General features: G+C 51.2%; 1 protein-coding gene and 2 non-coding genes across 3 annotated transcripts in view; 2 read left to right on the forward strand and 1 right to left on the reverse strand.

Annotated features, from left to right (window-relative positions):
* ZNF157 (zinc finger protein 157) overlaps positions 1 to 16,592 on the forward strand; it is a 148,011-nt gene that overhangs the window by 50,965 nt on the left and 80,454 nt on the right. The window lies entirely within an intron of this gene.
* Positions 12,424 to 12,617, forward strand: LOC128829357 (U2 spliceosomal RNA). Its single transcript, XR_008443329.1, has one exon. It is a non-coding gene; the product is annotated as a U2 spliceosomal RNA (small nuclear RNA).
* On the reverse strand, positions 14,390 to 14,553 carry LOC128829356 (U1 spliceosomal RNA). Its single transcript, XR_008443328.1, has one exon. It is a non-coding gene; the product is annotated as a U1 spliceosomal RNA (small nuclear RNA).

The following is a 16,592-nucleotide window of genomic DNA, read 5'->3' on the forward strand; positions in this document are numbered from 1 at the left end:
ACCCTAAATAAATCGGTTTTACCCTTATGTTGATCACATAATTAAGTCTCTTCTTCATTAAAGAGTAACTTCATGTTTAATTTCATTTGTAACAATAAATACTCAATGCTTAAAGAATCTTCTCATATGAGTTAGTTTTCTTTTAATCCCCCTTTCCACCAGTGAACCCTTGAGTATAGTTGTGGTTAGGGATTAGATACAGACCTGGATCAGAATCTCTGTAAGATAACAGAGATGAGGTTTCTATTAAAAAATAGCTATTTTTATGCAGCCATCTCACATTCAACACTGATTTCATCCTACACACAGTTATATCACCCACAAATGGTGAGTTCAACAAAAACACCACTTCTGTTTCCTCCACATCTACATCATTATGGACAGTGTCATGGGGTGGATACATCCTGTTGCAGGGTGTGTGGCCGTGTAAGGAAGAAGGCAGGGTTTGGGGGGGGGAAGAAAGCTATCCGCTGGGTCAAGACAGCTTGTCTTCAGGTGATGACTCCATCCAGTGGTGGGTGCAGTATGGGGTAGAGGGATCTGGGACCACCCTACTCCACCAGGTCCTGACCCGGGGCCTTGAGGAACCAATACTCCTCTGTTCACACTTGATCTCTCATAGAATCACAGAATCATAGAATATCAGGGTTGGAAGGGACCTCAGGAGGTCATCTAGTCCAACCCCCTGCTCAAAGCAGGACCAATTCCCAACTAAATCATCCCAGCCAAGGCTTTGTCAAGCCTGACCTTAAAACCCTCTAAGGAAGGAGATTCCACCACCTCCCTAGGTAACCCATTCCAGTGCTTCACCACCCTCCAAGTGAAAAAGTTTTTCCTAATATCCAACCTAAACCTCCCCAACTGCAACTTCAGACCATTACTCCTTGTTCTGTCATCAGGTACCACTGAGAACAGTCTAGATCCCTCCTCTTTGGAACCCCCTTTCAGGTAGTTGAAAGCAGCTATCGACTCCCCCTTCATTCTTCTCTTCTGCAGACTAAACAATCCCAGTTCCCTCAGCCTCTCCTCATAAGTCATGTGCTCCAGCCCCCTAATCATTTTTCTTGCCCTCCGCTGGACTCTTTCCAATTTTTCCACATTCTTCTTGTAGTGTGGGGCCCCAAAACTGGACATAGTATTCCAGATGAAGCCTCACCAATGTCGAATAGAGGGAAACGATCACGTCCCTCGATCTGCTGGCAATGCCCCTACTTATACAGCCCAGAATGCCGTTAGCCTTCTTGGCAACAAGGGCACACTGTTGACTCATATCCAGCTTCTCGTCCACTGTAACCCCTAGGTCCTTTTCTGCAGAACTGCTTCCTAGCCATTCGGTCCCTAGTCTGTAACAGTGCATGGGATTCTTCCATCCTAAGTGCAGGACTCTGCACTTCTCCTTGTTGAACCTCATCAGGTTTCTTTTGGCCCAATCCTCTAATTTGTCTAGGTCCCTCTGTATCCTGTCCCTACCCTCCCGCGTATCTACCACTCCTCCCAGTTTAGTGTCATCTGCAAACTTGCTGAGAGTGCAGTCCACGCCATCCTCCAGATCATTAATGAAGATATTGAACAAAACCGGCCCCAGGACCGACCCCTGGGGCACTCCACTTGAAACCGGCTGCCAACTAGACATGGAGCCATTGATCACTACCCGTTGAGCCCGACGATCTAGCCAGCTTTCTATCCACCTTACAGTCCATTCATCCATCCCATACTTCTTTAACTTGGCGGCAAGAATACTGCGGGAGACTGTATCAAAAGCTTTGCTAAAGTCAAGGAATAACACGTCCACTGCTTTCCTCTCATCCACAGAGCCAGTTATCTCATCATAGAAGGCAATTAGGTTAGTCAGGCATGACTTGCCCTTGGTGAATCCATGCTGACTGTTCCTGATCACTTTCCTCTCCTCTAAGTGCTTCAGAATTGATTCCTTGAGGACCTGCTCCATGATTTTTCCAGGGACTGAGGTGAGGCTGACTGGCCTGTAGTTCCCCAGATCCTCCTTCTTCCCTTTTTTAAAAATGGGCACAACATTAGCCTTTTTCCAGTCATCCGGGACCTCCCCCGATCGCCATGAGTTTTCAAAGATAATGGCCAATGGCTCTGCAATCACATCCGCCAACTCCTTTAGCACCCTCGGATGCAGCGCATCCGGCCCCGTGGACTTGTGCTCATCCAGTTTTTCTAAATAGTCCCGAACCACTTCTTTCTCCACTTCTCTGGTCACCTTCTCCCCATACTGTGCTGCCCAGTGCAGCAGTCTGGGAGCTGACCTTGTTTGTGAAGACAGAGGCAAAAAAAATCATTGAGTACATTAGCTTTTTCCACATCCTCGGTCACTAGGTTGCCTCCCTCATTCAGTAAGGGGCCAAACTTTCCTTGACTTTCTTCTTATTGCTAAGATACCCGAAGAAACCCTTCTTGTTACTCTTAACATCTCTTGCTAGTTGCAACTCCAAGTGTTATTTGGCCTTCCTGATTTCACTCCTGCATGCCTGAGCAATATTTTTATACTCCTCCCTGGTCACTTGTCCAATCTTCCACTTCTTGTAAGCTTCTTTTTTGCGTTTAAGGTCAGCAAGGATTTCACTGTTAAGCCAAGCTGGTCGCCTGCCATATTTACTATTCTTTCTACACATCGGGATGGTTTGTTCCTGCAACCTCAATAAGGATGCTTTAACATACAGCCAGCTCTCCTGGACTCCTTTCCCCCTCATGATATTCTCCCAGGGGATCCTGCCCATCAGTTCTCACTGCAACAGTCTCCTTCCCTGGGTCATTTCCCAACCTTACTTCCAGCATCGGTAGTCTCCCATCATCCGGCGTCTCTTCTTGGCCATCCTTGGTTGTCAACTGGGTGTCTGCAGGGGCCTCAGCGCGGCTGGCCTCTGCAGCCTGGGGGTCTAGCAGCTTCCTGGCAGGCAGGGCCGGCTCTAGGCACCAGCAAAGCAAGCAGTTGCTTGGGGTGGCACATTTGCAGGGGCACAAAAATCCAGCATGGGATCTGAGAACCAAGAAGGGGCCCTGGGAGCTGTTATTCCTTGGTTAGCTCCCTGCCTATAGAGCCAGCCCTGAAGCAGGGAAAGAACTACATTTCCCAGCATTCCCTCAACTGCTAGCAACAGGAAAGGGAGGGGGGAGGAGTGTGGAACTGAAATCTGCAGCTTGCTGTGAATGGTAGGGACAGAGCCAGCTCTAGGTTTTTTGCCGCCCCCCCCACCCCAGCCCTGGGCTCCCCCAGCTAGGGTGACCAGATGTCCCGATTTTATAGGGACAGTCCTGATATTTGGGGCTTTTTCTTATATAGAGGCCTATTACCCCCCCACCCTCTGTCCTGATTTTTCACATTTGCTATCTGGTCACCCTACCCCCAGCACCCCTGTGTTGCCCCAGCCCTAGGCTCTCCCCCAAAGAAGGAATTGGGTGGATTAAATGGACAGTGCACCTCTCTATCTGAAGCCTAGCAAGGGAGGTATGTGGATCCCACTAGAATTTAAAATGAAAAGTAAGGGAGGGGAGGCTCTACTGGATTGGGCAGCTTTAGATACAGTACCAGGCACTTCGGAGGATTTACACTTCTGAGCCATGGAAGCAGAAATTAACTTTACTTTTCCAGATATAGCTAATATTCAGAAAGGGAATCCAGCACCTGCCTTCCAGATTTGAACACCTCAAAATTCAGGAGTGCTCAAGCTCAATTTGGGCGGCTGTTACTTCATTTCTCCCAAATCAAATATACTGATCCACTGTAACTTGCTGTAGAAAAAGTAGGATAAAATTGAGCAAGAAATGCTTCCCAGTGGTTATTAGGACTGGAATTGCTCTTTTTTTTTTTTTAGTTTTAGTTTTATTTGTTTAAAAGGAAGACAGTGATATTGCATTGGCAAATTCCCCATAGAAACAAAGAGTGGAACAAAAGAATAATAAAGGCACCTGAACTTTCCCTCATTTATGTAGGACAGTCTTATAATATGCATCCAGATATCCTCCAATCACACAAGCTGAAAATTGTTCCACTTCACTGCAGTTCTGTAACCATATGGGAACCAATCCTGTCTGTGTTCTGTGCACATCTAAAATTCCTGCTGCATGACCCGCCCTGGGAGCGAGTTACCAGTGACCCAGGGCTGGGGCGGCAGGAAGTGCAGTTGGGGGGGCAGCCAAAAAAATTTTTGCTTGGGGCAGCAAAAAACCTAGAGCCGGCCCTGCCTGCTGGGACAGCGGCTCCGACCCCCCCCCCCCCCCGGGCGCAGATCCCGGCGCTGCGAGATGCCGGGTCCCCCCCGGACACTGGGGCCGAGTCACCGCCCCGCCCCGGCGCTCACTCCGGTACCTGGAGGCTGCAGCTCCGCAGCGGGGCGGGGCGGGCCGGGCCCGGGGGGTTCATGGGTCTCCCCAGCACACACACACCTGCTCAGCCCAGCCCCGCAGCGCCAGGGGGCAGCAGCGCGTGAGCGCAGCCTCTGCACGTGAGGGGCTCTTCTCCGCCCCATCTGCGCATGCTCAGAGCCGAGACGCAAACTCTTCTCTGGGCCCGGGAGAGGCTCCAACGGCCCCGCACGAGCCAGGCAGAGCCGCAGCGCCCAGCACGTGCGTTCGCAGCCCGGCTCGTCCCCGCTGCCGCCGCTCAACGTCACTTCCGCTCCCTGGGAGAGTTAGGAACTACAATTCCCAGCCTGCTCCGGGGGGCACTTATGCCTTCTCCAGCCCAGGTCAGGCAGCTGTTACTGCGCATGCTCCGTGCGATCTCCAGTGGGGGTAGGAGAGCAAAGGTGCTACTTTGCGACCAGGGGCTGCTAACAGGGAGTTTCGCAAGGGAGTTCTCCAGGTGAAGGAGGAGCAATACAGCACCCTTTTGGGGTAAGTGACTGTCTGTAGTGTGTGTTTGTTTGTGTTTGAGGGTTACTTGCTGTGAGCTGAGCTTGTGTTTGTCAGTCTGTTTGTTTGTTTTGGTTGTTTGAAGGACCGTGTGCTGTGGCTGGCAGTTGGAAGGTTTGAAAGCTAGAAGCCTCTGGTAAGTGGCTGAGCCTTCATCAGTGGGCGGGGCATTCATACAGGCCAGGGCTTTATAAAGCAGCGCACAAGCGACCAGGGGCTGCTAACAGGGAGTTTCGCAAGGGAGTTTGGAAGGGGAGCAGGAAGGGGGCGAGGGTCCCTTGCCAGTTCCATCTGTTTTCTCTTGATTCCCCTTAATACCTATAAAACAACTACATTCATAACTTTTTGCTTAAACAACCCTTTCAGCTGACAGGGGGCTGCAGACGGGAGTTTGACAGAGGGAGGCTTACGATGGTTAGGAAGACCCACAACACCTGTGCCAGCACTGCTACTGTCTCCTCCACCTGTGCCTGTAGCCAGACAGAGTGCCTAAGCATGGATGCCTCTACCCAGATCCTGGTGTGGTTTTGCAAAGACTGTAACTTGCAATTTCCACTTACTGATATCCAGGCTGGGGGGACCATCCAATGTGAGAGGTGCCTGCTGGTGGAATCTCTCAGGCAGCAGGTGGGAGAGCTACAGGAGGAGGTGGCTAGGTTGAGGAGCATCCGTATCCATGAGCAATTCCTCGACAGTGTCCATGTGGAGACAGCTGAGGTAGCTGTCCCAGTACACAGGACTGCTGATACACCACTGGTGGAGGAGGAGATGGCTCAGGGTAGACACTGGCAGCTGGTTACTTCTGGCAGCAGGCAGTGCTCCACCCTTGCTCCGAACCCTCCTGCCGTGGTTATAGGTAACCGTTATGCTCTTCTTGATACAGGAAAGAAGGAATCACTCCCTACAGTAAAGGAGGAGAAGCCTCGTACCCCTAAGGCTGGAAAGTCCACTGCCACCACTGCGAATAGGAAATGTAGGGTAGTGGTGGTCGGAGACTCTCTGCTGAGGGGGACGGAGGCGCCCATCTATCGCCCTGACATTTCATCTCGGGAGGTATGCTGCCTGCCGGGGGCCCGTATCCGAGACGTTACGGAGGCATTGTCGAGGATTATCCAGCCCTCTGACTACTACCCCATGCTACTCATCCATGTGGGCACAAATGATACTGCGCGGTGTGACACTGAGCGGATCAAGAGTGACTACAGGGCTCTGGGAGTACGGGTGAAGGAGTTTGGAGCGCAGGTGGTATTCTCTTCAATTCTTCCTGTCAAAGGTAGGGGCCCGGGCAGAGACAGATGCATCATGGAGGTGAATGCCTGGCTGCGAAGATGGTGTCTCCAGGAGGGCTTTGGCTTCCTAGACCACGGGATGCTATTCGAGGAAGGACTGCTAGGCAGAGATGGCGTTCACCTTTCGAGGAGAGGAAAGACCCTATTCGGACACAGACTGGCTAACCTAGTGAGGAGGGCTTTAAACTAGGTTCGACGGGGACAGGTGAGCAAAGCCCACAGGTAAGTGGGGAACATGGAGACCGGGGAGATGGGTCGGAAACAAGAGGGAGTGTGGGCTATATTGGTAGAGAGAAAGGAGAGTCAGGACAAAACTGGGAGGAAAGATCAAACCAGTATCTTAGATGCCTATATACAAATGTGAGAAGTATGGGGAATAAGCAGGAAGAACTGGAAGTGCTAATAAATAAATACAACTATGACATTGTTGGCATCACTGAAACTTGGTGGGATAATACACATGATTGGAATGTTGGTGTGGATGGGTACAGCTTGCTCAGGAAGGATAGACAGGGGAAAAAGGGAGGAGGTGTTGCCTTATATATTAAAAATGTACACACTTGGACTGAGGTAGAGATGGACATAGGAGACGGAAGTGTTGAGAGTCTCTGGGTTAGGCTTAAAGGGGCAAAAAACAAGGAAGATGTCATGCTAGGAGTCTACTACAGGCCACCTAACCAGGTGGAAGAGGTGGATGAGGCTTTTTTCAAGCAACTAACAAAATCATCCAAAGCCCAAGATTTGGTGGTGATGGGGGACTTCAACTATCCGGATATATGTTGGGAAAATAACACAGCGGGGCACAGACTATCCAACAAATTCTTGGACTGCATTGGAGACAACTTTTTATTTCAGAAGGTTGAAAAAGCTACTAGGGGGGAAGCTGTTCTAGACTTGATTTTAACAAATAGGGAGGAACTCGTTGAGAATGTGAAAGTAGAAGGCAGCCTGGGTGAAAGTGATCATGAAATCATAGAGTTTGCAATTCTAAGGAAGGATAGAAGGGAGAACAGCAAAATAGAGACAATGGATTTCAGGAAGGCAGATTTTGGGAAGCTCAGAGAGCTGATAGGTAAGGTCCCATGGGAATCAAGACTGAGGGGAAAAACAACTGAGGAGAGTTGGCAGTTTTTCAAAGGGACACTATTAAGGGCCCAAAAGCAAGCTATTCCGCTGGTTAGGAAAGATAGAAAATGTGGCAAAAGACCACCTTGGCTTAACCACGAGATCTTGCACGATCTAAAAAATAAAAAGGAGTCATATAAAAAATGGAAACTAGGACAGATTACAAAGGATGAATATAGGCAAACAACACAGGAATGCAGGGGCAAGATTAGAAAGGCAAAGGCACAAAATGAGCTCAAACTAGCTACGGGAATAAAAGGAAACAAGACGACTTTTTATCAATACATTAGAAGCAAGAGGAAGACCAAAGACAGGGTAGGCCCACTGCTTAGTGAAGAGGGAGAAACAGTAACAGGAAACTTGGAAATGGCAGAGATGCTTAATGACTTCTTTGTTTCGGTCTTCACCGAGAAGTCTGAAGGAATGCCTAACATAGTGAATACTAATGGGAAGGGGGTAGGTTTAGCGGATAAAATAAAAAAAGAACAAGTTAAAAATCACTTAGAAAAGTTAGATGCCTGCAAGTCACCCAGGCCTGATGAAATGCATCCGAGAATACTCAAGGAGCTAATAGAGGAGGTATCTGAGCCTCTAGCTGTTATCTTTGGAAAGTCATGGGAGACGGGAGAGATTCCAGAAGACTGGAAAAGGGCAAATATAGTGCCCATCTATAAAAAGGGAAATAAAAACAACCCAGGTAACTACAGACCAGTTAGTTTAACTTCTGTGCCAGGGAAGATAATGGAGCAAGTAATTAAGGAAATCATCTGCCAACACTTGGAAGGTGGTAAGGTGACAGGGAACAGCCAGCATGGATTTGTGAAGAACAAATCATGTCAAACCAATCTGATAGCTTTCTTTGATAGGATAACGAGCCTTGTGGATAAGGGTGAAGCGGTGGATGTGGTATACCTAGACTTTAGTAAGGCATTTGATACGGTCTCGCATGATATTCTTATCGATAAACTAGGCAAATACAAATTAGATGGGGCTACTATAAGGTGGGTGCATAACTGGCTGGATAACCGTACTCAGAGAGTTGTTATTAATGGTTCCCAATCCTGCTGGAAAGGCGTAATGAGTGGGGTACCGCAGGGGTCTGTTTTGGGACCGGCTCTGTTCAATATCTTCATCAACGACTTAGATATTGGCATAGAAAGTACGCTTATTAAGTTTGCGGATGATACCAAACTGGTAGGGATTGCAACTACTTTGGAGGACAGGGTCATAATTCAAAATGATCTGGACAAATTGGAGAAATGGTCTGAGTTAAACAGGATGAAGTTTAACAAAGACAAATGCAAAGTGCTCCACTTAGGAAGGAAAAATCAATTTCACACATACAGAATGGGAAGAGACTGTCTAGGAAGGAGTACGGCAGAAAGGGATCTAGGGGTTATAGTGGACCACAAGCTAAATATGAGTCAACAGTGTGATGCTGTTGCAAAAAAAGCAAACATGATTCTGGGATGCATTAACAGGTATGTTGTGAGCAAGACACGAGAAGTCATTCTTCCGCTCTACTCTGCTCTGGTTAGGCCTCAGCTGGAGTACTGTGTCCAGTTCTGGGCGCCGCATTTTAAAAAAGATGTGGAGAAATTGGAAAGGGTCCAAAGAAGAGCAACAAGAATGATTAAAGGTCTTGAGAACATGACCTATGAAGGAAGGCTGAAAGAACTGGGTTTGTTTAGTTTGGAAAAGAGAAGACTGAGAGGGGACATGATAGCAGTTTTCAGGTATCTAAAAGGGTGTCATAAGGAGGAGGGAGAGAACTTGTTCACCTTAGCCTCTAAGGATAGAACCAGAAACAATGGGTTTAAACTGCAGCAAGGGAGGTCTAGGTTGGACATTAGGAAAAAGTTCCTAACTGTCAGGGTGGTTAAACACTGGAACAAATTGCCTAGGGAGGTTGTGTAATCTCCGTCTCTGGAGATATTTAAGAGTAGGTTAGATAAATGTCTATCAGGGATGGTCTAGACAGTATTTGGTCCTGCCATGCTGGCAGGGGACTGGACTCTATGACCTCTCGAGGTCCCTTCCAGTCCTATAATCTATGAATCTATGAATAATCTACTCATTCCCACACCGGCGGGGGAGGGGGGCTTTCTGCAGCTGGGACCCCTGGGAGTGAGAGACCCCGGCCGGGGGGGCGCTGGGGCCGGTCTGCCCCGGGGAACCCGGGAGAAGCCGCGGAGCTGCCTCAGCCCCAGGGGAGCTGCAGCAGGATCTGCCCCCGGAACCGCCGGGATGGGGGGGGGGGCGGAGACTGGGGCCCGGCGGGGGGTCCCCTGGGGGGGTTGAACTGTCTCTGGGCAGCCAGGAAATCCCCGAGGGCTTGGGGGGGTTAAAATAAAATACCCTAAACATTCACCCCACTTTTTCTCTAGTTGTCTGTTTCTAATTGAATATGCCCTGAGATCTTTCCCTGTCTCTCTAAGTATAAAATACTAAGAAAATCTCAGATTTACACCTTTTCTCGGACTCTTGAACATGGATATACAATGGTTGCAAATGTTGCTCATTTCCTCTATTCATTTATCAAATATTGATGTGAAATACACTCAGATTTTACCTCATATCAACAACTGACATAAAACCCCTCTGATTTTCCACTTTCCTCTCTATAATCTGTAAAAATGGATCCAAAATCTCTCAGATTTCCACCCTTTCTCTTACATTTCTGAACATTGACCTCAAATCTCAGGTTTTGCCTCTATGTCATTATCAAATGTCAATTAAAAATCCTGTTGGGTTCGGAGCTGTTCCCTATACTTCTAAATCCCAGCAACTTCTCCTTCCTTGGAGGGACCCTGTAGCCTGAGTCCTTCTCCATCCTAGAGGCTGCAGGGGGTTAAATTGCCCAATGATCATCTTTCCCCTCTCTTTGGAGAATCATTTGTTCCCCCCTTTAGCTCTGTTAAAAAGGTTTGCTGATGAAAGAGACCAGCCACATATTCAATAAATATCAAAACCAGAGGCCTCCCCTGGTCACAGGAGAGTTGGCTGGACCCTTTTCTTTTCTCCAGCTGGCACGGGATGAGGAGGTTGCTCTGAGTGCAGCGTGGGTCCAGAAGTATCCCAAAGCCCATGATAAATGGTCTCTGTGAGGGGTTGCTTCCCACAGTGCTAAGATGTAACCACCTCTGGGGTGGGTCCATGGCTGGCACTATTTGCTAGTGACAGGGCATGGAAATTTCTTACCTAATTTGGCCCTCCATACCTTCCATTCTCCTGTTAAAGAAGCCTCTTCCAGGGCTTCCTGTGCAGCTGGCCAGCAGGGGGCGGTGATAACTTTCTAGCACTTATCAGACACTGTGAGGTAACCCTGTTGCTGGGGGGGACAGTGTCTGTGTGGGGAGATTGCAGCTGGAGCTGAAGGGGGCATTGTGGCAGGGGAGGCCTCTGGGTGACCGGGTAGGGGGTACCCTACTCAGGTTGGTGGGTTCTGGAGGTTTTGGGTTTTAGGGGGTGTGTAATTGGTCCTAGCCGGGGCTTGACCCTTCCGGGCAGGAGGGGAGCCACACCGACTCACTACTGTGGGAACAAGCAGTCAGTTAGTCCTGAAGCTCCGGCTCTTTGGTGCAGGGCCGGAGCGACCACAGTGAAAGCTCAGGCCCTGGACTGCAGGGGCGGAGCAAACACAGTAAAGCTCAGGCCCTTGACTGTAGGGGTTGGGTGAGCAAACAGTTCAGAGCCCAGGCCCTAGATCAGGGCGGGGCAAACACAGTTAAGCTCAGGCCCTTGTTTGCAGGGAGCTGAGTCAACAAGCAGTTCAGAAGCCCAGACCCTGGATCAGGGCGGGGCAAACACAGTTAGGCTCAGGCCCTTGTTTGCAGGGAGCTGAGCGAGCAAACAGTTCAAAGCCCAGGCCCTGGATCAGGGCGGGGCAAACACAGTTAGCTCAGGCCCTTGTTTGCAGGGGCTGAGCGAGCAACTAGTTCAGAGCCCAGGCAAGGCACGCCTAGGCTTTCTGTAGCCGAGTGTTGGGTGAGGGGGATGCCTGCCACCCGTGAGCAGGGGTGGCAGGGGGGGAACGCAGGCCCACCCACTCCACTGCGTTCCAGCCCGGGGCCCTAACAGCGGTTGCTGCCGCTGCTGGTCAGTGGGGTATCCAGACCGCAACACACTGACATAGGCTCACACTCAGTTGCAGCCGGACCGGGGTCGGCTACCCCCGGGCTACTTCCGTGATCCCCCTCAAAGCCTACCTCGTTCGTCGTGCCGGCCTCGGGCCAGTCCATCTGCATGGGCTCCTCTTGGCCAGGGCTCGGTGGCAGGTCCGGTAGCTCTGCCGGGAAGTCAGGCCAACGGTCCTCAGGCGGCTCCTCTGGATAGCAGCAGGGGCGAAGGGGTTCGGGTACAGTCACACCCTCAGGGTCGGTGGGGTGGGGTTCCCAGGGATTCTCCCAGTGACGGGATCGGACGGGCTCCGGTGGCTCCTCCTCGTAGCGTGCCCAGGGTAGCTCAGGCCAGCTAGGGTCCAGGCCTCGGTCTTCAGCGGCCTCCTGGCCGGGAGCTCCCGGCCACACGTCTACTCCCTGTGGTGGCTGGCCGCCGACTGAGCTCTGGCGGCCGACCTTTATACTTCCTGTCCCGCCCCTTGACTTCCGGGGGGCGGGGACAGGCGGTGGTGGTCCCACCCACTCTGGTGCCTGCACGTGGGCTCCCTCTTCTGGGCAGGAGGGGAGCCACACCGACTCACTACAGGGTGGTTCTGATGTGCCCAGCCCTGAGGCTATGGGTTCTGGAGGTGGTTATTGCTGGGGGCCTGTTGGCTGCAGAACAGTGCTGGTGGGCATCTCTTGGGGAGGTGGGACAGGGGGTTAGAGGGTGCCTGGTGTCTGGGCTTTCCCCGCTGGCTCCTGGGATTGTTGCCATGCCTGGTTCACAGAGCTGTTGGGGGGGGATCCCCAACACAGAAAGACTTCTGTGCCTTTTGAACAGAATTGTGTGTTAAGGGTTCTTGCTTTGAATTCCTCCATTGGAGTCATTTCGGGGAAGTGATCCTCACTTAGCGTTACCTAGTTCTCAAAGTCATGTGAATGGTGTTTGGTGCCTGTCTGGGAGCTCGTCATGGCGAGGTTGAAAGCGGTGGGGGCAGAGGGTCTGTGTAGCATCGGCCAGTGTCAGTATCACTTCTTGGCTCCTTAGAGCTAAGATGAAAGTGTAGTGTCTGTTCTTATCAGTTTAATATCTGATATGTTCTTTATTTGAGAACTGTATGTTAAATTGATTTTTGAAACAGGGGGCTGGAATAGGAGCTTGCTCTGTCCACCCCATGCATTGACCTGGTATTGCAGTGTCTCCAGGACTGGTGCATCTCCCTTGGGGGAGAATATTCTGGTTAGAAAAGCAGAAAGCCTTTTACTGGGGTGATACTTCTTGGAAGCAGGTTGGGTTTTCTTGTTTTTTTTTTCCTTCTTCTTATGTATGTGGAAAATCTGAAATCTTTAGAGCTTTGGTTTCTTTATGAGAAATATTTATTATTGCAATTTCTTGGGAGCGTAATGTGAGTCTATAAAGGTGAGGTTCGTTGTTGCCCCAATGGAAAAAAGATATAAATTTTATTAGAGAAATATTTAGAAAAAATAAACAATACAGGAAATTTGAAGTGTTAGTTATTGGTCATTGGGGGTAACATACAGAGTATAGGGGTATGTTGGTGTTTTGGGGCTGGGCAGCACACATAATATATACAGACTGCAATGTCCCCAATGAGGGGTAGGTAATCGGTGGGCGGGATCAGGAAACAGTCGATAAGTGGTGAGGGTCTAACACCCATACGGGAAGTAGAGACAGTCATGAGTATAAGTAAGCGGACTTGGTAATGGGGATGGGGTGACCCTCACGTGGCGGGATTCAGCTAGGTTTGGTGGGTTTAGGGCTCAGGGGATAGGGTCCAACAGGGGGTGTGTGTGGGTGCACGAGGTCTCCCCGGCTCACTCTCGGTATTGGCGGTGGCCGGTGATGTGCTCGATGTAGATGTCCCGGGACCAACGGATAGTGTCCGAGACCATTAGGTGTCTCATGAGCCGTGCGTAATGACGGCCCACCCCACAGGTCCTCAGCACGCGATCGTTACACGGGTCCCAGGCACCCAGGGCCCCAACGAGCAGAGCGTCGACGTGCACCTCGTAGCCCTTAGTCCGCAGGGTGTCAGCCAGGGGGGCGTATTTTTCGAGCTTGCGGGCTCGGGCTTCGTGGAAGGCCAGGGTCCTGTTCTCGAACGGAATCGTTACGTCGACCAGGATGATCTTTTCCCCCACCTCGTCCGTGACAACGATGTCCGGGCGCAGTGGGCTGTCGGTGCCGGGGACAGCGCGGTTGACAGTAATCTCTCCCAGACGCGGGTTGATGGCCTTCACTAGACGGTCCTGGACGGCGTTGTGGCGTAGCTGCCAAGCTCTGGCATGGGGCTTGCAGCAGCATAGGACGTGGGGCAGGGTTTCGTTGACGTACCTGCACTTCCTGCAGCGTTTGTCCCGGTTCCCGTGGCGGATGGCAGGGAAGATTCTGGGGAAAAAAGGGCAACGAAAATGATGAGGGGATATGAAACAGCTTCTGTAGAAGAAGAGATTAATGAGATTGGGACTTTTCAGCTGGGAAGAGAGACGACTAAATGGGGTCTATAAAATCATGACTGGTGTGAAGAAAGTAAATAAGGAAGTGTTGTTATTTCCTCCTTCTCATAACACAAGATCTAAGGGGTCACCAAATGAAATTAATAAGCACCAGGTTTAAAACAAAGAAAAGGAAGTATTTCTTCACACAACACACAGTCAACCTGTGGAACTCTTGGCCAGAGGCTGTGGTCAAGACAGGGCTCAAAAAAGAACTAATTGCTCTCTTTTGTTAGACCAACTGCCAGCAGGAAGCTCAAACGCACCAAGGGCTGGCTACAAGCAGGGAAAAGGAGAATAAAGCTCTCCTTGAGTCAAGACAGGGCACAGGAATGAAACCTCTCTAGAGCAAGCTACAGAACAGAAAAGAGCCCACCACAGGAACAGAAAAGGACGCAGTTCTAGCTCAGGCTAAGGAAGAACCGTAGAGGACTCCAAAGAGCACTACCTGAGCTACTGCTTTTCTTGACCAACTCCCAGGGGAAAGCGCGAACGCAGTCCCCCACTACCACAAATTCTGCAGTTGAGTTTCCCGCATTTGGGGAAATCACAGAGGTCAACACATCTGCAGTGCAAAGGATGAGCCTCACTCTGGAAAAACCACCTTGGTGATCATGATATCTCCCCTGCCAGGTAAGTATAACCTCCTAGCGCCCAGCGGCCGCCCGCCCTCACTCGCCCCACACTCTGAACCCACGGTGAGGGACCCCACGCCCGCCGGCCCCACCCACACCAGCCCCCACTGCCGCGAGCTGCCCCGACGTGGCCCCGGGGCCCCACTCTTCTCCACACCGAGCCCCAGGTGCCAAATTCGGGCCCTGCTCGGCAGCCTGCTCCCGCTCCCACAATGCTCTGCTCGCACGCATATCTGCATACGTGCTCACGGGGCTCCGCCCCCCCAGTCGGGCCCCTCCCCCTGCCTGCCCGGGCCCAGCCCACTCCCCTGGCCAGCCCTGGCTCTTCAGCGCTAAGAGCCCAGCCGCCAGCCCCACCAGGTGCCCTTGCCGAAGTGCCGCCCGGTCCCCGCCAGGGCCTCTGCTGGGCCCGCTCTCCCCGGCGGACGGACGGCTGCGTCACGGGCTGCAGCCCAGCTCGGAAAAGGAGGGGCCCGACAAAGCTGTAACCTGATTTCAAGAACATTCACCCACGAAAGCTTATGCTCCAATACATCTGTTAGTCTTAAAGGTGCTACAGGACTCTCTCTTGCTTTTTACAGATCCAGACTAAGATGGCTACCCCTCTGATACTTGTATTCATCTAGCTGTTTGGATTCATGTGTTTTCAGTATTAGTGATTTGCTGAGGCAAGGTTTGCATAATGTAGAAAATAACGTACGGATATATTTTTGAGTTTCATTTTTTTTTTTCATGCATCATTTCGTTTCCCAAGGAAAGAATTAGAATAACTAGTCCCCAGGTTTTCGGTGTTAATATTACTGGATGAGTTGAAAGGCTGCTCTTGCAGATTTTACTCTGTCATTGTTTGTAGGTCAGTTGAACAGCTGCTTTCTTAGTCTATTCCGCGGAGGTTCTTAAACCGCTCTGGCGGGCCGGAGCAGTTTGTTTACCCGCCGTGTCGGCAGGTTCGGCCGATCGCGGCTCCCACTGGCTACGGTTCGCCGTCCCAAGCCAATGGGGGGCGGGGGGAAGCGGCGTGGGCCGAGGGATGTGCTGGCGATGGCTTCCCGCCGCCCCCATTGGTGTGGAGCGACGAACCGCGGCCAGTGGGAAAGGTCATCGGCCGAGGGTGCCGACGCGGCAGGTAAACAAACTGGCCCGGCCCGCCAGGGTGCTTACCCCTGGCCTAGGCCATGAGGCAAGAGGTGGCTGAGGCGACGGCCTGCCAGGGAGCTCCCCGGCACCTCTTGCTGCCTGTGCTGAAGGCAAGAGTCAGGCCTGGGCGTGGTGAGAGAGAGAGTCCTGTGGCACCTTTAAGACTTCTTGGCTCTCTATGAGCTAAGATCAAGTGTCAGGAGTTTCTTGGTCTATCCAAGGCTGTGATCAAGTGTCTTGATGTTTTTGGTCTTTTGGCCTCGAGATGAAAACCTTGTCTTTGTTTCTGGGACCTTGAAGTGAAAAAATTCTCTAAGTTATATCTGTTCTTATCAGTTTAATCTTTATTAATTCTACATGATAAGCTACTACCTAGATCTATATCAGTTTAATATTAATTTCTACTGATACACTGTATGAGCAATCCTGAAGAGCTCATGGTGCAACAACTTCCTCCCCACAGGCAGCTTCACCCGGTTCACCGACTGGCGGTTCATTCACCGCGCCCGGCTGAATTGCGTCCCGCTCAACGGTGCCATCCGCCACGGGAACCGGGACAAACGCTGCAGGAAGTGCGGGTACGTCTCCGAAACCCTGCCCCACGTCCTATGCTGCTGCAAGCCCCATGCCAGAGCCTGGCAGCTACGCCACAATGCCGTCCATGACCGCCTAGTGAAGGTCATCGGCCCGCGTCTGGGAGAGATCACTATCAACTGCGCCGTCCCCGGCACCGACAGCCCGCTGCGCCCAGACATCGTCGTTACGGACGAGGTTGGAAAAAAGATCATCCTGGTCGACGTAACGATTCCGTTTGAGAACAGGATCACGGCTTTCTGTGAAGCCCGAGCCCGCAAGCTCGAAAAGTACGCCCCCCTGGCTGACACCCTGCGGACCAAGGGCTACGAGGT

This window comes from Malaclemys terrapin, chromosome 25 (genome assembly GCF_027887155.1).
Source record: "Malaclemys terrapin pileata isolate rMalTer1 chromosome 25, rMalTer1.hap1, whole genome shotgun sequence".
NCBI lineage: Eukaryota > Metazoa > Chordata > Testudines > Emydidae > Malaclemys > Malaclemys terrapin.